The sequence below is a fragment of the Cervus canadensis genome, chromosome 16 (assembly GCF_019320065.1).
Source record: "Cervus canadensis isolate Bull #8, Minnesota chromosome 16, ASM1932006v1, whole genome shotgun sequence".
Classification (NCBI taxonomy): Eukaryota; Metazoa; Chordata; class Mammalia; order Artiodactyla; family Cervidae; genus Cervus; species Cervus canadensis.
Genome location: NC_057401.1, coordinates 51,549,338 through 51,572,150, shown reverse-complemented (window position 1 = coordinate 51,572,150; position 22,813 = coordinate 51,549,338). Strand labels below are relative to the sequence as shown.

The window sequence follows — 22,813 nt, the reverse complement described above, 5'->3', positions numbered from 1 at the left end:
GGATGGCATCACTGACTCAATGGACATGAGTTTGAGTAAACTCCAGGAGTGGGTGATGGACAGGGAGGCCCGGTGTGCTGCAGGCCATGGGGTCACAAAGAGTCGGACGTGACTGAGGGACTGAACTGAACTGAACTGTGACACTGACATCTCACCAGTAACCAATCAGAGAATTGTGCACAAGCTGATCATATACCTTGGGACTTCCTTCCTTCACCTGGCTCTTAAAAATGCTTTGCTGAAACCCATCATGGGAATTTCAGCTTTATGAGCACTGGCTGTCCAGAACTCCTTGTTCAGCACCTTACAATAGTTGCTGAATTCTCCTTCACCACAACCTGGTGTCAGCAGGTTGGTTTTACTGTGCACACGGGCGGGTGAGTGGACCCAAGTGTTGGTTTAGTAACAGGCTCACCAAAATTCAAGTGGATTGAAGAAAACAGTAAGACATAACAGTAAAATAAGAATGCAGTCCTAGAAGACAAAATGTATGGATTTCATTTTTAGCTCCACACTTAAGAGCAGTGTAGCTTTCTATATAAAATATGTGCAATAGCTACCTCAAGTGAATACGATTTTTATACCTCATTTATTGATCAAAAAGTTCTCATTAACTTTAGCACCAATTAGGAATATTATTTCTGTTGTAATTATTATTAAATACCTATTGTTGCTAAATATTAAAATAATTTAGATTATCTTTGTGTTTCTTTCATTTTTTTCCAGAAAGTAATTGAAATGTTTAGGTAAATCAAAGCAAGAGACCACAGAGTTCTTTTCTGTAATAAGAAGTTTGGAGACAATATGTAATTTACCTGGACTAGGTAATTTCAAGGAAGAAAAATGACAGAAAATACAGTAACATTAACAGGTTAAGTTGAATTTTTAAGATCATGGTTCTTTTTTTTATTCATTCCATTAAAAAAAGTGTTGAATTTTGATGCTAGATAACACAGACAATTTCCCCTGGGTATACTCTCCATGAACTCTTAATCTTCCAGTGTAGAGAAACCTTAATTAAAAAGGAGCATATTAGCAGTGTACAATGTATTTAATGAGTGGGCCACTGACATCTCAGTATGAAATGGAGCAATTGCATTTAAATAGAGGAAAGATGGTTATAGGAACTTCTCTTAGAGTTCACTAAAAGTTCTGAAAATATAAAGGTCTTGTCTTTGTTAACATCGAATTTTTGATACACACCAGCTAAATGCGACTCAGCTGGTAAAGAATCCACTTGCAATGTAGGAGACACGGGTTCGATCCTTGGGTTGGGAAGATTCCCTAGGGAAAGGAAATGCTACCCACTCCAGTATTCTGGCCCAGAGAATTTCATGGACTGTATAGTCTATCGGGTCGCAAAAAGTCGTACACAACTGAGTGACTTTCACTTCACTTCACTTCACTTCTTTTAAATGGCCAGTGAGAGGTCTTTATAGTTCATCATTCAAAGCAATATTTCAAATTAGTAGAATTAAGTTTAGCTCTCTGACATATTATAAGCTCCTTTCGCTATTTATTCAAATGTCTTTAAACTTTCCCTTTGACATCCTGCCATTTTAAAGAGGAAACATTATTACATAATGTTTTGATACTTTTTCTAGTCTCTCCTATATAATCTGCACACACCTAGCCAGAATTCATTTCTCATAATTGCTCTTGTAAGCTACATATGCAAAAATAGCCCTATAGGACTAGTGAATGATTCATTATGGGAAATATTACATATTGATACTTGCATACGATTTTTTCATTATCTTTCACTGGCTTTTGAAAACATGTGTGAGGTTTCATGCAGAATCACCAAACACAATATGCCATTTTGAGCACTCAATAAAGATAGATTAAATATTAATACGTTTAGATCTCTTTTTCTCCATCTATGTAAAACTACTATAAATAAAAAGAACATTCTGCAGAAAGGGAGAAAAATGATAGGCTGACTCTAGATCAAGTTGGTACCTAATTGAAATGAGCAGTTTTGTGAGAAATGAAAGAAGGGCAGAAGATTAATTGACTGAGATTCATTAAGTCATAAAATGTTTTTCTCAGCTTCAATTTAGTCTATCAAGTAAACATGAAGTTGAAACTATATAAATAAATATGACAAAAAGTATATTGAAAGTCATTATGCCATAAATATTGTATGAATTTAATAGTTTTTACTTCATCTATAAATTATTAAACATTTCCATTTTCAGAAAAGTTAAAATGTGAAAACTGTGTGTTACCTCCCCTCTTTATCAAATCTAACTCAACCACACTAATATCATTAAAAAAAATGCTGTTGAAGGATCATAGCTGTATACCTCTTCCAAATTGCATCCCTTCCATTATACTGAAATAAATAACTAATTTAATGCAATTTATTGTATTGTTCATTATATTTACCATAAGGCAGTTCTAGCTTTGAGATCTAATTTTTCCAGGGCTCCTTTTGTTTCTTTTGCCATATATGTGCTTGTGCGATTCTGAGGAAAAAAAAGTAAAGCTATAGGTATATATATGTCTTTTTCTCACCTTGAATATATTCATTTCATAAATATGGAAAATAAAATAATATTTTTCCTGTCAGGCTGTTATACTATTTTAAGATTTATATTACATTTATTTTAGGTGAGATGTAATTTACAAATAAATTTGTATATACTTAAAGGGTAACACCATGATGATTTGACATGTATACTTTGTGAAATGAGTAGCACAATCAGGTTAATTAACAGATTCATCATCTCACGTGGTTACTTCTTTTCAAAATTTTTTATTGTTTTATGATGAGAACATTTAAGTTTTACTCTCAGCAAATTTCAACTATACAGCATGATATTATTAAGTATAGTTTTTAGACTGAACACTGGATTCCCAAAATGCATTCATCATATAGCTTGAAATCTTTGACCAGCCTTTCCCATCTCCCCATCCTCTATCCTCACTTCCAACCCCTGGTAAACACTACTGAAATTCTATTGCCCATTTCTGTGACTTCAACATATCTTTTTTTAATTTTAGATTGATAGAAACTCAGAACACATATGTCAACATTAGAGGTTCATGCATCTGTCTTGCTTTACAATATTATTTTTATGTTTAATTACATTCCTACCTTTCTTTCTCTCCACTTAATTTACTATATAGCTAAAATACATTTTAATGAATTTAATTGGAATTGTAGGCAAGAGTAATAAGCTTGGGGACATTCCTAGTTGTGTTACAACAGACTGATTCAATTATTTATCTTGTATTCTTGGTCCCTGAAAACACTAATTTTATTACAACTGGTAAGGAGTAAGAAAATGTACACTAAAATACAATGAGAAACTTTAGTACACAACGGACAATATTTCTTAAATATCCACTTAGATTACTTTCACAGACTTCTGGATATATTTAAAAGAAGGAAACATAATAACAGCTGTGAAATACTTTAAAACTTGTTTGTTTCTTTTAAATGAATATCATCATATACCTTATTTTCTGTGATATATCTTCAGCACAGTAGTATATTAGTTTACATAAAGAGTCCTGAGTTTGTATACAGTTTCAATATCTAACTCTCTGTTATGAAATTTCTCTGAAAGCTGTTCTTTAGAATTAACTTTGAAATAAGTCACTAACATCCAAGTATTTTCCAGGTTTAACCATTCTTTGTCTTAGCTCCTTTGGGTGATTCTAGGCAGCCATGTTTTTACCATGTGACTCTATTTACCCAGTCATAACTGATTGGATAAGAGATAGGCTCTGACAAATAAAACAATAACAAAAATCTCCAAACCAAACAAAACCAACAACAAAAACTTCTTTGTTTTGGAAATTTGCAATTGTGTGTTTCCTAATTCCTTAAGTTGGGGATGTTTGACCCCCAGACGAGTGACATATGTCTTCTATTATGTGCCCAGCAAAGCAGAAAAATCTGGTGCCATGGAGAAAAGAAAAATGAAACTAAAAGGCAGAGGAAAATCGTAAATGAAGAGTCAGGTGGTGAAAATGAGGAAAAGATATTCTATGACCTGAAGGCAGTTTTTATTTTTTGTTTGCAGCCTGAAGAATCTTGCTTGTAATGTATGTCTTTGTGTTTCTCAGAAGGAAATACTACTATTAAGTCAGCCTGAATGTGTCATTTATTGTATCCAAATGATCTTTCACTGAGACAATCACCATTCGTTTTCTCAGTATCATCAGGGGTAAATAATGTCCCTTTATTTTAGTTAATACAAACAAAATGAGATATTTATGTTAAAGTCACTGACAGGAACCTAGGAGCTGGAGTTTCATATTTGGGATTTTCCATAGTGGTATATGGGTACTCAATAAAACAAAGCTCTCATGTAAATGTCCATTTATGTTTCCTGAATAAGATTATCAGCTTTAATACAGTCTTTTCTTGAATGCCTTAATCTTATCAGTATTATTAATATTTTGGTTGAAAAGTAATTACTGATGTGATAAAGTTGAAAAGCAGAACCTCTGGAACTCAGACCATGTGGCTTCAAGATTCTGGTTCTGCCTCGTTAGCTTGTGATCTTAGGAAAGTTACTTAGAGTTATTTAAAATGGAAATATGATTGCAGACACCTTATTAAAATGTTATAAAAGGTAAAATGATTTATAAACTTGAAATCCTTGAAGCTGTGATTCTTCGTATACAAGCTCTTTTGTAATTAATTGTTTTGTCATTGCTTTTCAATAGCATATCTGTAGGAAAAATATGTTTAAAAAAGTATAAAGATAGCATTACTGGGAAGTGACTACTATGCGGATAATGGATTTTGTTGTATGGTAAAAGCACAGAGAAACAGTAGCAAACATTTCAAAGAAACCTTCGCATCCAGGTGACTGGAGAGAATACATATGTGTGCTTAGCTGCTCAGCTGTGTCCGACTCTTTGCGGCTCCATGGACTGCAGCCTGCCAGGTTCCTCTGTCCAAGGGAACTCTCCAAGCGAGAATACTGGAGTGGGTTGCCATGGGGCTCCAGGGGATCTTCCCAACCCAGGGATTGAACCCAGGTCTCCCGCACTGGGGGTGGATTCTTTACCAACTAAGCCACCAGGGAAGCCCTTATGAATGCATAGCACTTCATAATTGTAGCTTCCTGCAATCTTTCAAGTTCCTTGGAAACCTTTTGACCAGGGGACTTTGATAACATAACCATGACCTGCATTCAATTGGTCTTGCAAGGTCAGAGAGTAGTCTGGTTACCAGGTTGTACAGTTGAACGCTACTTAATGCTAAGTGTAAAATACTACGTCAGACCTTTATTTTTCTATATATCTATAAAACTTCTCCCACTAACTTTTCTCCATGAGTAGTTAAAAATATATGAATTCCATTCCTTGCTATCTTGATAAGCTTACACTATTGCCTTAGAATAATAAAACTACACTGTTGCCCCTATTCTTAAAGACTTAACCTTAAAGACTGTACTTGGTTTCGAATCCTGGAGTATAACTAATCCTAGAGGTTCTGCTAGTTGAGTTGATAGAAGCAGCAGGCTGTTTTGACTTTAAGATGTTTTACCATTTCTCTTCTAAATATCTTTTGCTATATGTTGTTCATATAATCAACAATGTGTGAAATAGGTGTCTGACTCTACTCTCTGCAGGGGACTCCTTTAATTTGGTGTTTGTCCTCATTCTTAAATTCAGCCATCATAGAAACCAATGCTTTGATTATTATGACAAACCATTGGGAGAACTGAATTACCTGTAGTGGCTTCCATTCACTTTTTCATTCAATTCATGATTGGTCAGTTCCAGCTGCTAATACTTAGCCAATAGCAATACCAACTCATGTAAAATGCTTCTTTTCTCCCCTCCACCCAATGTTTTTTCTGCTTATCACCTCTTATTTTTTAATGTGCCATGAATCTTAAACTTCTGGTATGTTATTATATTTATTATTTTAGTTTAGTTTAAGATAAGAGAGACATTTTGAAATTGTGGAATCATGGTATATATTCTAGAATCTGCTAATTACTAGTAATAGGATTTTTAGCCAATGACTTGAGTTCTTTGACTCAAGCTGTCTTTATTTTCAAAGTGAACTTTGAGGTATATATAAAAAAAGAAAGTTTAAAAAGTCATGTACTGTAACATTCTCTATAGTCCTTTTGAACTTATTAAACACCTATGCTTATGTGGGTCTTTGCCTGATAGCATGACCCAAACAGACTTTCATTCCTGAGATGCCCGAGCCATTAGCAATCCTGCCCAAATGGGATTCTTGTAGTTTTCCATTAGCTTTACTCACAGGATATGAAATGTCCTATATTCCAGACTCTTCTTTACTTACACTGTGCCTCCACTGAAGCTGGATTTACTCCTGGTAGTCACTCCAGCCAGTAGCGTAACACTCATCTTTGTTCCCTTAGAAGCATGAGGAGTCCAAGTGGCCAGGCTGCTGTCTCACATTCCAGTTCAATGCCATCACTGTTGTACCTACTAGTGAAAGCAAAAGTTTTGTTAGCGAATCAAGAGTAACAGGTGATGGCACTTACACAGGTGGAGTAATAATAGTATCCTGTCCATCTATTTCACTTTTAGGGAAACCATGCTCAGCTTGCCGATGTCATGGGTCTCTGAGAGTTAGGCTATTCAGATTACTTCTTTGGCTCCACTGCTCATTTTGGCAGCCACACCCACCTTGTCTTTGACAATTAAGTGACATTACTTGAGTCTTGCAACCCTGGGTTTCCATCATTCCCATTGCATTTAGGGATTCAATTTGATGGTAGAATCTCCCCTGTAAATATTTGACCTCGTGACAATAACAAGCATGAAACCTTTTAAGAATACTGATCAGCACGGGAGTTTTGACCTGCTCCGTTTCCGACCTGGGCCGGTTCACCCCTCCTTAGGCAACCTGGTGGTCCCCCGCTCCCGGGAGGTCACCATATTGATGCCGAACTTAGTGCGGACACCCGATCGGCGTAGCGCACTGCAGCCCAGAACTCCTGAGCTCAAGCGATCCTCCAGCCTCAGCCTCCCGAGTAGCTGGGATTACAGGCGCATGGCTGCTATCCAAAAGTCTACAAGCAATAAATGCTGGAGAGGGTGTGGAGAAAAGGGAACCCTCTTACACTGTTGGTGGGAATGCAAACTAGTACAGCCGCTATGGAAAACAGTGTGGAGATTTCTTAAAAAACTGGAAATAGAACTGCCATATGACCCAGCAATCCCACTCCTGGGCATACACACTGAGGAAACCAGATCTGAAAGAGACACGTGCACCCCAATGTTCATTGTAGCACTGTTTATAATAGCCAGGACATGGAAGCAACCTAGATGCCCATCAGCAGATGAATGGATAAGGAAGCTGTGGTACATATACACCATGGAATATTACTCAGCCATTAAAAAGAATTCATTTGAATCAGTTCTAATGAGATGGATGAAACTGGAGCCCATTATACAGAGTGAAGTAAGCCAGAAAGATAAAGAACATTACAGCATACTAACACATATATATGGAATTTAGAAAGATGGTAACGATAACCCTATATGCAAAACAGAAAAAGAGACACAGAAATACAGAACAGACTTTTGAACTCTGTGGGAGAATGTGAGGGTGGGATATTTCAAAAGAACAGCATGTATACTATCTATGGTGAAACAGATCACCAGCCCAGGTGGGATGCATGAGACAAGTGCTCGGGCCTGGTGCACTGGGAAGACCCAGAGGAATCGGGTGAGAGGGAGGTGGGAGGGGGGATCGGGATGGGGAATACGTGTAAATCTATGGCTGATTCATATCAATGTATGACAAAACCCACCTGAAAAAAAAAATAATAAAAAAAAAAAAAAAAAAAAAAAAAAAAAAGAATACTGGGCCTTCCCTGAGACTTTTTTTTTTTTTTTTTAATATATAGCCATGGTTTAATTATGTTGTGTCCTCTGGGACTTCCCAGGGTGGATGAGGAAATCTTACATGAAAAATGCTCTCTAATATTCCAATTTCCCTAAACTTTGAGATGCCTTTCTGAATAGTATGCAAGGCATGTGAGTATTTCAACTTCTTTTAGTTATAGGCTATTTTTGGGTCCATGTTTCTGCCAACCAATTGAACATCTTATTGGGCTAATCCAATACTCTTGGACTGATTCAACTGTATATTCTTATTACCATGACACCACATCATTAATATCCATTACCACATGTATTCCTCTTATTTCTATACAAGAAAAAAAAGTTAGAAAAACCATGCAGTTTTTGTGCAATACACAGCAAACACTTCATAAGTTACACTTTGTACCTCACTTTTTGGAGCCTGCCAGAACTTGAGCCTTTATATGTCAAAAAGCAAAGAGGGATGGTAGGGTTAGGCCCTGAAGATAATCAGCAGGGCTCTGAAAGGAAAATACTTCAGGGGAAGCCACTACAAATGCTTTAGGCAAAGGTGAACTTAACCTCTTCTGGTAAGAAGACTATGTCTACTGGCTAAGAAGGCCAATCAGAATTTAAAGGTTCAATGTCCTCAGCTTCACTGGAACCTGATCATATGCACCCACTTCAAATTTCAGGTTCACATTCCTTCCAACTACCTAACTTTGATAGAACACATTCTGTAAAGTTGAGAATTAATTTGTGCAGTAATTTCAGTCACTCACAGGGTGAGACTCTGGCTTGTTTTTCTTTGTTACAGAAGTCACCCTGATCCCATTAACGACAAGAGAAAATACTTTATTTCAGGGAAGTAATAGAAGCTTTGAATGATTTATGCCTGATTTGAGTTGAGAATTTAAGCCCTGAGCTCATCATTTTGTTTCCCTCCATTCTATAGCACAGTTAGGAATAATCAGCCAATCCTATGATTACTCCTCAATCTGACTAAAATGTTTTAAGGTGATAAATAAATGGTCACCCAGAACCTCACTTCTTATGGATATCTGGTTAGGCATATTTTGTACATCTCGTTTGCCACATCATGACATGGGCTACTAATGACCTCTTCAATATTGGCAATAAAATCGTATCTCTAAATCAAATCTCTAAGATTAGAGAATCATTTCTGGAAAACCAGAACCCAAACTAGGAAACTCATGTTTAAAATTCTGTTTCTTCCACAGACTAAAAAAATTTAAAAAAAGTTTTCTTCTCTTGAAAACTTGGTTTTATTTTTGAGACTTTTAAGTTGATTGCATCAGGTCCATACAAATTATATAGGATAATAGTCTCAAATATTCTTTATGAACTTTAATAGAATCTACAAAGTACCATCATAGCAATACCTAAATTAGGGTTTTACTGGATACCTGGAGACTAGAGCCTAGCAAAATTGATTAATCAAAAGATGATAACAATTATCAGAAGCCCCATGGAGTGTTATGAGAATAAAATGTCCTAGCATAAAACAAAGCATTTCTCACTGTCTGGCATGTATTAAGTGCTACCAAAAGTTTAACTATTGTTTAAGCCATTCTGGGTTGGATCTCTACTTCTTGAAGAAAAATGTTCCTTAAGACTTTTTCATAATTAGTTAGGAAGTAAGGAGTCTCCTACCTGCTGGAAAAAAGATGTGCAGGAGCTTGTATTCAGCCATTCATCCTTGTGTTGGTCATTCTGGCAACTCTGAGCATTATGACTGGTCATGCCTGTCACAAATACAGAACAAGCTACTGATTATCTCTTGTGTTCAGGGAAGCAAGAATGTTTCCAGAAAAAGCTGAGGAACACTAAGAGCCATGATTTTCTACCCCAGATTCTATCACCTGAAAATATTCCCTTTCTTCCTTGTCTTCTGCCCACCAAAGAGGATCTTTGGGGTTGAGGAGCATCATAGTAAAGCAACAGGCTTTGAATGCATTCCTCTCCTGGTTAAGCACCCCTGAAGCAGAGGGATACCAACACTGAAAAAAAGAAAGGAGATAATCTACTTTAATCCCTTTGAACACATTTGCTTTTTGGTAAGTAGACTGATGGCATTTATTATTTTTATTTTTTCTTTCTTTATTCTCCTTTATTTTTGGTGATAACACTTAAGATTCAATCTTCAGCATATTTCAAGTATACAATACAGAATTATCAACTGTAGTCACCATGCCACACCATAGATCTTCAGTGCTAGGGCTAATCATTCTAAAATGCTGTTTTTATTATCCCTTTGCTTTTTCTTGTACATTTAAAACTTGTATATGTTTTGTAAAAATACTATTTGGTTTCACTTTCTATAGGTGATCTTATTCTGTATCTATCATTAAATTTGGATTATTTTTAATATGATTTTTAAAATAAATTAATTTATTTGACTATGCCAGGTCTGGTGTGTGGGGTTCAGTTCCCTGACTAGGGATTGAACTTGGGCCCCCTGAAATGGGAGTGCAGAGTCTTAGCCACCAGAGCACCAGGGAAGTTCCTAAAATTAATGACATTTATCGTAAGAGTTTCATTATCTATGAAATGTTGCCTGCGGAATGTCCTTGATTCACTATTGGTTATGATAAACTAAAGAGCTTCCCAGGTTGTGCTAGTGGTAAAGAATCCACCTGCCAATGCAGGAGACACAAGAGATGAAGATTTGATCCCCAGGCCAGGAAGATCCTTTGGAAAAAGGAATGGCAACCCACTCCAGTATTCTTGTCTGGAAAATCCCATGGACAGGAGGAGCCTGGTAGGCTGTAGTCCATGTGGTTGCAAAGAGTCAGACATGACTGAACATCATTGCACATGAGAAACTATGCTAGAATCTACAGCTTTCTGGTACATGGCTTCAGAAAACTATCACACAAGCTAGGTGATTACCTTGGTATAAAATGATTTTTTTGTAACATAAATGTTCCCTGCAATGTGAGGCAATAACCCATACATCTTTTTAGAATTTAAACGCATGATCATGGCCAAAGAATTTTTGTCCAACATGAAAAGGAAGGACCTGGGAGCCATGTACAATGCCTCAGACCTCCTAGTTCTTGACTGGTTGTTCCCATTGCTTATAACTCAAATTATTATAAGATTAATCCTGGGCAAGATTATTAAACGATAGGAGTCCAGTTAAAAGCATCCCTACATTAGTTCAGAGAAAATTGCCCTGTTAGACTGACAAGCTTTGGCCTTACCTGTATGATTGAGTAGCTGGGGAGGTTCTGAGAATTTCTTCAGCTGTTGAAGAATCTCAAGATATTTCTTCAGAAATCCAAAAACCTTAAAATATTAATTGACTGAATGTAAACCACTAACAGTGCCAGAAAATCTCTAAAGTCAACAACGTCAAAGCAAAGCCTATCCAGTGTTTGTAGATACTAGTGTCATTAGTTAACTGGCCAGAGGATTTGGCTATTCCTCCTTGATTCAGTGTATTACAGAGAGAAATGACCTGCCTCAACAATGCTTCAGATCTGTCTTGCATTGTCTTCTTTGTCTTAGACAGGCTATATTTTATTTCAACTTTTTCCTAGCTCGTAGCAATTTTTACTCAAAAGAGAAAGACATGAGCAATTCTCTTAAATTTCCTATATCTTTTTTTCCCTCCAAGTCAGTTAAAGAGACTCAGCTTGTACAGTGTCCAAGTACCAGGGTATCATAGAGGTATTTTAATAACTGATTACTGCCTGTGGACTTGGATAGTTACCATCTGTGTTTGTTTGCCAGGAGTATCATAACAAAATACCATAAACTGTGGCTGAAATGATGAAAATGAAATACTTCACAGTTCTGGAGGCTAGAAATCTGAGGTCAAGATGTCAGCAGGATTTATTCTTTTGAGGATCTGTGAGGAAGAATCTATCTCAGGCCTCTTTCCTTGGCTTGTAGATGACCATCTTCTCCCTGTGTCTCTGTACATTGTCTTTCCTTTATGAGTGTCTATAGTCAAATTTTCCCTTCTTATAAGAACACCAGTCATGTTGGATTAGGGTCCACCCTAATGACCTCACTTTAAGTTAAACAATTTATGACATCAGCAATGACTTTATTCCCAAATAAACTGACACTCTGAATTTAGAGGGATTAGAACATCAGCATATGATTGTGGGGGAGACACAATTTACCCCATAACACCACCTTGGTTATGTGAAAAGGACTGTTTCCAGCCCCTTGATATAGCTGATTTCCCATTTTATGGTCTGCTTTCAGCAACATTCCATCTTCCTGAACGTATTAATCAAGCCTCCAGTGGACAGAAACCTTGCATGTGAATATAAAGAATGCTGGCATCTGTATTCAGTTTTGTTATTGAATTACAGAGAAGATGGAACTGACTTTGAGGATCACAAAGCACTTGAAAATTTCTTTCTTTTGTATGTTTCTCTCTGACTTTTGGCTCAATTATCTAAAGCCAGCTGCTTAGGCAAGATTGAATCCACAACGAGTTCTAGGCTCGTGTCTGTGGAGCCTCAGGCATCCAAGAACTGAAAGCAGGCATTTCACAGCCAGCTCCTGCAAGAACAAACCCAAGGAAGACTTTCTGTAGTTCCAGCTTTATGGATATCTTCACCTCTGGATCAATCACGGTGATAAAGCTGGGTGAATTTTATCATGGCTTACCTGCTCACGTCTAGTGTCTTAGGATTGGAGTAAAATGATTTGAAAGAAAAACATAGACAGTAAACAAACTTTTACGCTGCTGGCTTATCTGACACTTCAGTCATCTTAGAAAATGATGCTTAATATCCTAAGTACTTTCCTCAATGGAAAAAATGCAAAACAGATGATAGTTATAATTTTTTTCATTTGATTTTAGCGATCCTTTTGTCTGTTACTATGCTCTCCATCTCCTTTTCGTGTGCTTTAGTTTGTGTCTTATCTTTTATATTTCAGAATATTTTCCTAGATATTCCTTGTTGTGTGTGTGTGTGTGTGTGTGTGTGTGATGTGTGTATGCACATGTTCAAGTATTTTTTTTCTTTAAGTCTGATAAAAGCACAAAACTGGTTGAATTACTCTCCTCTCTCCCTCATTGCTCAACTGGTTATGGATAGGGAAAAAATCACACTGTGGGATGTATGTTGTGAACTCATGTGAAACAATTTAGTCATTCAACATTCATTAGGAACTTTTATTAAATATTGATACGTTGCAAAATTGGAAGCAGATGGGAAGTGGTATGGGCTTCCCAGATGGCACTAGTGGTAAAGAACCCACCTGACCTTGCAGGATACATAAGAGAGGTGGGTTCGATCCCTGGGTCAGGAAGATCCCCTGGAGGAGGGCATGGTAACCCACTCTAGTATTCTTGACTGGAGAATTCTATAAACAGAGGAGCCTGGTGAGCTACAGTCCATAGGGTCGCAAAGAGTTGGACATGGCTGAAGCGACGGAGCATGCAGCATGGGGCATGGTATACAGGCATTTTTCCATGATTTCACTATTAGATTATCTTTTCCCCATGGTATTCAGTCTTTTTTAGACCAAATTCTTCAGAATATGATGTATTGGAAAGCAGATAAAAAAAATTCAAAACGCAATTATTTCTAGGCTCAGGGAAATTTTATTTTTTCTTAAGGAAAAATGCTAACAAGTATCTTACATAAAAGGCAATTCCAATTCAGCCATAGTAGCATACTGGCTCAAAATTAAGCTGGATCAGCAGATGGTGAACACAGAAACCAATGGAGCTCTATATTGGGGAAAAAGTGAAGTCACTCAGTCGTGTCTGACTCTTTGTGACCAGTGGACTGTAGTTGGCCAGGCTCCTCTATTTATGGGATTTTCCAGGCAAGAATACTGGAGTGGGTTGCCATTTCCTTCTCCAGGAAATCTTCCTGACCCAGGGATCGAACCCAGGTCTCCCACATTATAGGCAGACTCTTTACTGTCTGAGCAACCAGGGAATTCCTTTTTTTTTTTATTGGGAATACAAGTTCAAAGGTTGTGGTTGATTTTGGGAGACAGTTTTCTTTCTTTCAGGCAAAGACTTTCTGCCAGCTCAATTATTTTGAATAACACTTATTTCTCTAAGTTTTCTCTAACAACTCTCATACTCGTTAGCAAACTGTGTGATGGAAAAATTGATAATGATATTTGAAGTGTTTTAAGAGGCCAGGTCTGGAGCGTGCTTTGCTGCTTTGAGTAGCTTCAAACCACCCTCTACTGCATTGTAGATCAGAGTCCACTTATGCACACATAAAAAACTGTTTATACTGAAGTGTGTTTAAAATAAGTTAATCCATAGACAATATAACACTAGGTTAGATGGATGGATTATGCAACATGTAGTTTCAGTCCAAGGTCAAGACATCCTAGGTGAAATTCTGAAGCATCAGAAAATTCGATCTGCATATTTTTTTCTGGGTTAATTAAATAACAACAGTTCAGCTAGAAACTAGATTTCTATATTTGCTTTTAATTTTCATGCCACCTTCCTCTTCAGGTACCAGTATGGTTAGACTTGACATCTTTTTATTCAACAACCCATTGGGTTAAGAAAGCCCTGTACTGTATCAGGAAAATCTGCACCAAAAGTTCCACTGTCGTATAAAGGTTTTGTTTGGAGTGGCTGCATTTAGTTTCTTTTCCTTTTTTTTTTTCTTTAGAAACAGCATCACGCATGTTTAGAGAGGTTAAGCCATTCTGAGTTTATTAAGTATTTTCATAGTAATTACTGAGCTTTTTTTTTTAATTCCTGGAAACCATGAGACTGTGTGATTTCTTCCAGATTCTCCTCCTATCTCACACCCACCAATTCATTGTCACAGCACTAAGAGATGTTAACACTGATCCTCTGTCCTTTACCAGACTCTCTTAATGTAATTAAGTCTATAATAATCCATCTCCATTTAAGACCTTGGGTGTTACTGTCCTTAGTTATCGCAACATAGTGGGGTTTTATTTGTTCTCTCAAACATATTATTTTGATAACTCCAGTTGCTATCAAGACTACAAAATGGGAGTTGTCCGTTTGCCTTCACTAATCATGTTTCTCAAAACTCTTCTTAGTAATCATTTGCTTGTTGTTTCTGACTTTATTTCCACTCAGTATGTAATCTTTTATTATTCCACTTGTTCTAAAGGTCAGTTTGTTTAAATAAACATTCTTGCTCTAATAGATAGAAGAAAATGTGCAAAGACATTGGGTGGGCTTTCTACCATGAAAAAGTTCAAAGTGTTAGCTGCTCAGTCGTGTCTGACTCTGCGATGCCATGGACTATAGCCTACCAGGGTCTTCTGTCCATGGAATTCTCCAGGCAAGAGTACTGGAGTGGGGAGCCATTCCCTTCTCCAGGGGATCTTCCTGATCCAGAGATTGAACGGAGTCTCCTGCATTGCAGGGAGATTCTTTACTGTCAGAGTCACCAGCGGAGCCCAGGTTTTCTACCATAAATTTCAACAAATAGATATTTTCTTGTTTCTGGATTATTATTGCTTTCTTTAAAACCATTATCATTATACCTTAACAATTAATATATGCTAAAATATGAGTCAAACTTAAATAGGTATTAATACAAAAGATAAAACTTACTAAAAATGACACTATGTCATAAACCCAAATTAAGCCCTTTAGCCAAGATATTTAACACCCTTTCTTTCCTTCCCTCTTAGTGGACCACTGAAAAATAAAAATATTCAAATATTCCATAAAGAAATTAATTTACAAAACATTTAAAAGGAAGCAAAATATTATGGAGAAGCCACCTAGCATTTCAGATACGTTAACAGAGTAAAATGTGTTAAACCTCAGACTACCAATTTATATCTAGACAAGAAGTCCAACTATGCACTACCTAAGAGATGGACATCTCAAATAAGAAAGACTCAAAGAAGGAAGACTTAAAAATCAAACTTCCCTCAGGCAAGCTCAAACAAAATTCAAATAAGGGCATTACAATATTAATATAACCCAAACTATAATTCAGGATAAAACCATTTATCAAAATAAAAGAGGCAGTTGTTAACAATGAGTTTGTAATAGCAAAATGCTAAGGCATGTGCAAAAACATATTCAGGGACTTGTTCTTTCTCTCTTCTAGCTGCTATTTGACATATATGTGTGTGTGTGTACATACCAGTATGTGTGTACACATATCTTCCATTCTTCTTTAATCTCTATAATGTCTTATTTCTTAAACAAATACAGTCTGATATGCTAACAGACGCTGATTTTACCTGTTCCCCAAATTAGCATATTAGCAATTCAGTGGAGGTTTTTAGTAGCTCAAACCAGTAGAGAATAAAAAGAATAAACATTCTGAGCATCAGTTTGAAACTCCATGCATTCAGAGAATGTAGTTGAAATGGAACTGTTTGCACACATTAAACAACATAAATCAATTAATTTCTTTTGGTTTTCCAAACAAATTTGGACTATCATACAGATTTACCTGTGGCATGTAATTAATGTAAAAAGGATATTGTAGAAGCGAAAGGAGAAAATTGGTACATCGATGCTAGTTCAGTAGAATGGTTGGCATTTCTACATTGCAGCCTTTGGCAAGATTAAACTGCACTCCGGTGTATTTTTAGAAGAAGGAGGCTGACAGAGTTTACAATGGGAGGTGATAGAACTGGATCAGATCAACCTGCTATGTTCCAAGGTACACTGTTCAACCATCCCAGGGGGCCACTTAAAGTCTATAATCCTTCTTATTGTAGTGAGGATTTGAGAAATAATTGCTGGCATGTGGAGATTTCTTTATTGTTTTTTGCTGAGCTAAGTGGATTAAATCAAGGTTACCTCAAATTTTTTCTATCTTAAGCAACAAAAATATTCAGTATCTCTAGAATAGCAATAGAACCCTAAAGGCAAAAATACCGATAGTTCCATATTTTATTGTTCAGCTGAACTTATGTTTATGTGTAACACTCATTTCAAAGGTCTATGCAACGGAATATGACCAAGTATATTATGCTCTTTAAAGGGCAATTTAAAGCTTAAGTCAGATATTATAATTAATATGTCACATCCAATATGTCAAATATAATGCTTAGAAAATATAGATTGCACTTGTCTGATATGTCAGTATATTTATGTCAAAATCAATATAACATATTTAGATCAAACCTGATTGCTAATCACCATATTATAAATATGTATTTTCAAAATACATTTGAAACAAATGTTTTGGGTTATTTCTGCTTCTCCCAGTTTTTAAAACTGTCATATTGTCTATCACATTCAGGTAGTAAATCATCTTTCTGATTAACAGAAACATCATTTTGAGAGCTTGATGAAAATGTTATGCTAGGATAATTAAAATATTTTAAAACAAAAAATAGCTTTAAAAAGTTATATTTGAAAAGGACATAAATATTTTTTCTTTTATAAAGTTACAACATGTATATTATCATACGTGAAACAGATCGCCAGTCCAGGTTCGATGCATGAGACAGGGTGCTCAGGGCTGGTGCACTGGGATGACCCAGAGGGGTGGGATGGGGAGGGAGGTGGGAAGGGGTTCAGGATGGGGAACACATGTACCCCCATGGCTGATTCATGTCAATGTATGACAAAACCACTACCATATTGTAAAGTAATTAACCTCCAATTAAAATAAATCAATTAAAAAAATAAAGTTACAGCATTAAAATTTGGTGAACGAGAAAATTGTGTAAATTAGTTTTTTTTTTAAATATAAATATCATCTTCAAATTTCCGAAACACTTAGGGACTATGGCCTTAGTAACCAGCTTATGCCTTTTAAAATCAACAGATAACGTTTAAATATTAAGATATAATTTAAAAACTTTGCAAGTCTGTTTAGTCATCTATGGTTAACAAAATAAAGAAAAAAATAACAGAAATCCAAATTTTCAAGTTTTATAGTATTTCAGTTTTCAGAACTGGTTCACAGTCATTATCTCATTCTTCCAAATGTAAGAATTCTGTTACTATCAGAATTAAAGTGTAGTCTTATTCTGTGGTGGTTTGATTTAGTCATCCAGCTTGTCAGTAGAGAGGCCATGAGGATGAGAACTCAGATTAGAATACTCAATAAGTAACACTATTTTTAGCCAAATAATATCTCTATTGAACTATCCTCTGAGATTTCAAAACACTTTCTCAAACATATTCAGTTCTACAATTATAGCTCCTGTACAGTCTAGCCAATTTATCTTTAAATCTCACCTCTGTATATTTTATCCTGTCGACTCATTTCTCTTTTATGGTTCCTAGAGTGGCCTTGTATTGTAATTGTTAGCTAACATATCTGCTGATTCTTTTAAAGAAGAATATCTCTGTTAAATCCATCTGGTATAACATGTCATTTCAGGCAATGTTTCCTTATTGATTTTCTGTCAGGATGATCTATCCATTGATGAAAGTGGATATTAAAGCCCCTTACTATTATTGTATTGCTGTCTACTTCTTCCTCTAGGGAAATCTGAGGACATTTCTTATTCAACTTTATATATTAAATGTTGAGCATAGTGACTGGCAGATATGAGGTATTTAATAAATAAGTAAAATAAATGAAAGATACAATGAAGACAAAACATGGTAAACATATTTTCTGAGTAGAGATTTTAACATCCATAAACTCTGCCTATATTTACAGGTCTTATCCATTACTGAATTTCTAGGGTAGTATGAATGTGTGCATTGAAATTTTATCGAAGATGATGTGTTACAAATAATAAATTAATTACATAGAATTTTTAAAAGCAATATTTTCATTAGTACAGGGTAGATGTTTATATTCTATCAGAAGGGAAAATAGGTATATTTGAGAGCAATTTTTTCTAAGAATAATTTTGAGTCTCTCTTTAAACATAGGTTGTGACACTTCTTTTTCTCAGACAGTACCTGTTACTTCAAGGAGTTGACATTTCAATTTTTATTTCTGAAAATATGATTGATGGATGACACTCCAATGATTTCAAAAGGACCTCACATCCTTTATTGTTGCATACCAAAGCACCAAAACATTTAATGTCTTAAAAGAAATGTGCTCTTTCTCACAATTCTATGAAATGCCTGATCAGCACTTCGGCAATCACTTTGCATCACTAGGTCTCATTCAGGCAGTTACAGGCAGCTGACAGATGTGCTGGAGGTTGAATTCAACTGGAACAGCTGGATTGCTGGGAACTTTAATCTTGGGATTCTCCACAGCCTGGAGATCTTATGGTAACATTGTATGAAGGCAAACCGGGTGCCTTACATTAGCCAATGTCTTGAATTTGATGTGGAAGTGGCCTCCATGGAATAATGGATAAAGAGAGGCATATTTTACTCTGGATCATTAGCGTAAAACGCTAAGTGAAAGTGAAAAGTGAAGTCGCTTAGTCGTGTCCGACTCTTTGCGACCCCATGGACTGTATGTAGCCTACCAGGCTCCTCCATCCGTGGAATTTTCCAGGCAAGAGTACTGAAGTGGGTTGCCATTTCCTTTTCCTTCTCCAGGGGATCTTCCCTATCCGGGGATCAAACCAGGGTCTCCCTCATTGCAGGCAGATGCTTTACCGTCTGAGCCACCACGGAAGCCCTTAGAGAAAACTCTAGGGGTTACCCAATATTAATATTTAAAATCTCAAACACATATGCATTGTTAAATAAATTGTAATAATTCCACATCAATAGTACATTCATAAAACGTCTAATGTCACACTCTTAGCAGGATAGAAAAGAGTTGAAGTTTTGAAATCATCAAAGCAAGCAAATTACTTCTCTCATGTTGGGTCATATAACTAATCTTTTTGACTTTCCAGTAATCATTTTCTGAAAACTATGCCAAAATAAATCATTCTAAAAATTTTAACTTGAAAGTGCTATTCCCTTTATTAATTCTATAGTCTTATCACCACATCTTGAGGCAGCCCTGAACGCGTGCCAGTCAGGTATCTCTTCAAGAGCATCACTGCCATACAGACTACAAAGTACAGATAGCTCACAACCTCCAGCTGCAGCATCTGCTGGATCTAACTGAGTCTTAAGCAGTCGTGATCTCCCTGAATATCTTTCTTCCAGGAATGCACTGTGGTAGAGGGACTAGGACCAGGCTATTTTTGCACAGTGTGAGATTCATCTAATACTGATGAGTAGGATCGTTATCTAAATTGGTGACAGGACATCTCATAGAAGCCTAGAGAAAGCAATATCCTGTGCTAAGCTAGGCTGAAATACCAGAATTGCTGTGACAAGCAACAGAAGAAGAAATAAAAAGTCACAGGAAAGTGGTCATGCTACAACCAGAATATTATGTGAGACCAAAAGATCACTGGAAGATCATGTTTCAAGGGAAGGCTCAGAAGACACATTGTGAAGGATATTGGGAAGGTTCTCATGAGAGGGACCCCAGCATTACTCAGAAATCCTGGCCAGGGGTCACTGTAGGAGAACTTGCTATGGAGCTCAACATATGGATAGCTATGGGGACAGTGCATCAAAGCAATGGAAGCCCAGTGGCAAATCTTAATAGCCCAAAGCGGGGGCAGAGGTGATATCAAGTACTATAATAAGTGGGGAGATCAGAGTGGCAGTCAAGCCACTCAGGACTGACACATAGAAAATTGAAAAGATGGTTAACAGTGCATAGTGTGTCTGAGAACAAAATGTGTGAAGCCAACAATGTTTCACTAAACATACATAAACAAAAGAAAGAAAGATTGAATGAGCAGGAGACTAAGGGAAGTCCCTCCAATAGAAATCATAAGTCTTACTCAATTTCCAGAACTAAGTTAGTTCTTGAACCGAGAATGCATTGATTGAAGTAGCTAGATCCCCAAGTGGGAAGATTCATAATAATTAAACAAGGAAGATATTCCTTCAGTCCTTCCTCAAAGGAACATCCAGGTGCTTACTTGGATGATACACTAGGATATAGGGATCCCCCAGCATTTCAGGAACAACTGAACACAAGATCTGAGTGAGCTTTGATAGGCAAAAAGCAGAAAACCATTGCAGCTTCACTATTAAAATAGTTGCAGACAGGAGACAAGTAATTGCTGAAGTTATGGTCAAAATCTAGTTGTGGAACCAATAGTTAAATCCCTCCAGTCCTGAATGTATAATTGAAATTGAAGTCACTGGTAGCTGAAATATATCTGATACTAGGTCATTGATCTGAGGGATAAGATCTATTATGATTGTGGTAGTTAAGCATCTGAAACTTCCCATACCTTCTCCTTGATAGTGAATCAAAACCTGGAGTATATCTCCAGGGTGGCAGTAAGTGGCAGAAATTTGTGTCACCTTTAAAAATTTAAGTAATGCATAGAGGTAGTTCTTATGATTGATTTGCCAGCGTGGCCCTTGCAGAAATTTGAGGGATCCTGGAGAATGAACACATATACCAAAGTTTTGATCAAGTAGTATTCTCCACCTTAGATGCCATGATGAATAAGTTTGAGTGGATAAATATATTTGCAGTTATACTGAAAGTGACCATCAATTTAGTAAATATGTATGTAATTTAGAATGGTCAAAAAGTATTTTTATTAACATGAAATATACTAAAATATACATATTTGGTTTTTCCCCAGGCCCCAAGAGTCATTAATTATCATGCCTTTTGTTGTAATACAGTTTTAAAAATATCTGAATCATTTGGATTACCCAGAACATCACATTGATCAACTTCACCCATATATTTTAACCATATTACCTTAGATAACGGACTTCCCTGGTGGCTCAGATGGTAAAGCTTCTGCCTACAATGCGGGAGATCCAAGTTCAAACCCTGGGTAGAGAAGATCTCCTGGAGAAGGAAATGGCAACCCACTCCAGTATTCTTGTCTGGAAAATCCCATGGAGTGAGGAGCCTGATAGGCTACAGTCCATGGGGTCCCAAAGAGTCGGACACGACTGAGCAGCTCCATTTTCACTTTTCACCTTAGATAAGGTATGATGAGGCCAGATAAGAAAGGCAAGAGAAAGAGACTATAAAGAGTTTTGCAGTTTTTTTTTTTTTTTTCATTTATTTTTATTAGTTGGAGGCTAATTACTTTACAATATTGTAGTGGTTTTTGTCATACATTGACATGAATCAGCCATGGATTTATATGTACTCCCCATCCCGATCCCCCCTGCCCCCTCCCTCCCCACCCGATTCCTCTGGGTCTTCCCAGTGCACCAGCCCTGAGCACTTGTCTCATGCATCCAACCTGGGCTGGTGATCTGTTTCACCATAGATAATATACATGCTGTTCTCTCAAAACATCCCACCCTCGCCTTCTCAGTTTGTTTCATACTTACAGTCCTCTGGAGAGAGTATAGAATGCCATGTAGAACACTCATGGGAAATGCTAGAGTCTGTCACAAGGTGGGAAGGTGTAGGGGCTGTGGGAAATTGCCTTTATGGTGTCTTCTGTGGAAAAAAAAGGTTAAAGTAAGGAAAAGAAGCTTAGGATTAGATAATGCTAAAAATTTCAGTGAACTTCAGGGCACAGGAGGTGTCCCTGGTTGCCAGGTACCTGGCCCTGGGGTTATTATGGAGCTGTATAATTGAATCAGAGAGTATAAGAATCAGAAAATTAATTGAAGTATGGGCTTAAAAAATAATTAATTGGATTCCCTGATGGCTCAGATGGGAGAGAATCTGTCTGCAATGTAGGAGACCCTGGTTCAATCCCTGGGTTGGGAAGAACCCCTGGAGAAGGGAATGGCAACCCACTCTAGTATTCTTGCCTGGAGAATTCCATGGTCAGAAGAGCCTGGTGGACCATAATCCACGGAGTTGCAAAGAGTCAGACAAGACTGAGAGACTAACACTTTCACTTTCACATGGACTTACTGAGCTTCTTAAGAACAGGAACTAATTGGCCTCTAGCCAGGGTTCAAAACTAAGTCAATATCACACACACACACACACACGTTACACCAGGACGCGATGATCACGCAGGATAAGTATAGTATGCATTTACTCATGGGCAATAGCAAATGAGGTGACCAACTCCATGATGACCTAGAACAAAGAGGACTGGTGGATCAGAGACAAAGAGGCATCAG

The 22,813-nt window shown here is 36.9% G+C and overlaps 1 long non-coding RNA gene across 2 annotated transcripts; it reads right to left on the bottom strand.

Annotated features, from left to right (window-relative positions):
* Window positions 1–5,279: 5,279 nt before the first annotated feature.
* Window positions 5,280–7,217, bottom strand: LOC122454398. 2 transcript variants are annotated; one of them, XR_006273378.1, is made up of 3 exons: window positions 7,204–7,217; window positions 6,793–6,979; window positions 5,280–5,290 (listed from the first exon to the last, which is right to left on the bottom strand). It is a non-coding gene; the product is annotated as an uncharacterized LOC122454398 (long non-coding RNA). The 2 variants fall into 2 exon arrangements; XR_006273377.1 differs by having other exon boundaries at window positions 6,793–7,010; window positions 7,204–7,213.
* Between the last annotated feature and the right edge of the window lie 15,596 nt (window positions 7,218–22,813).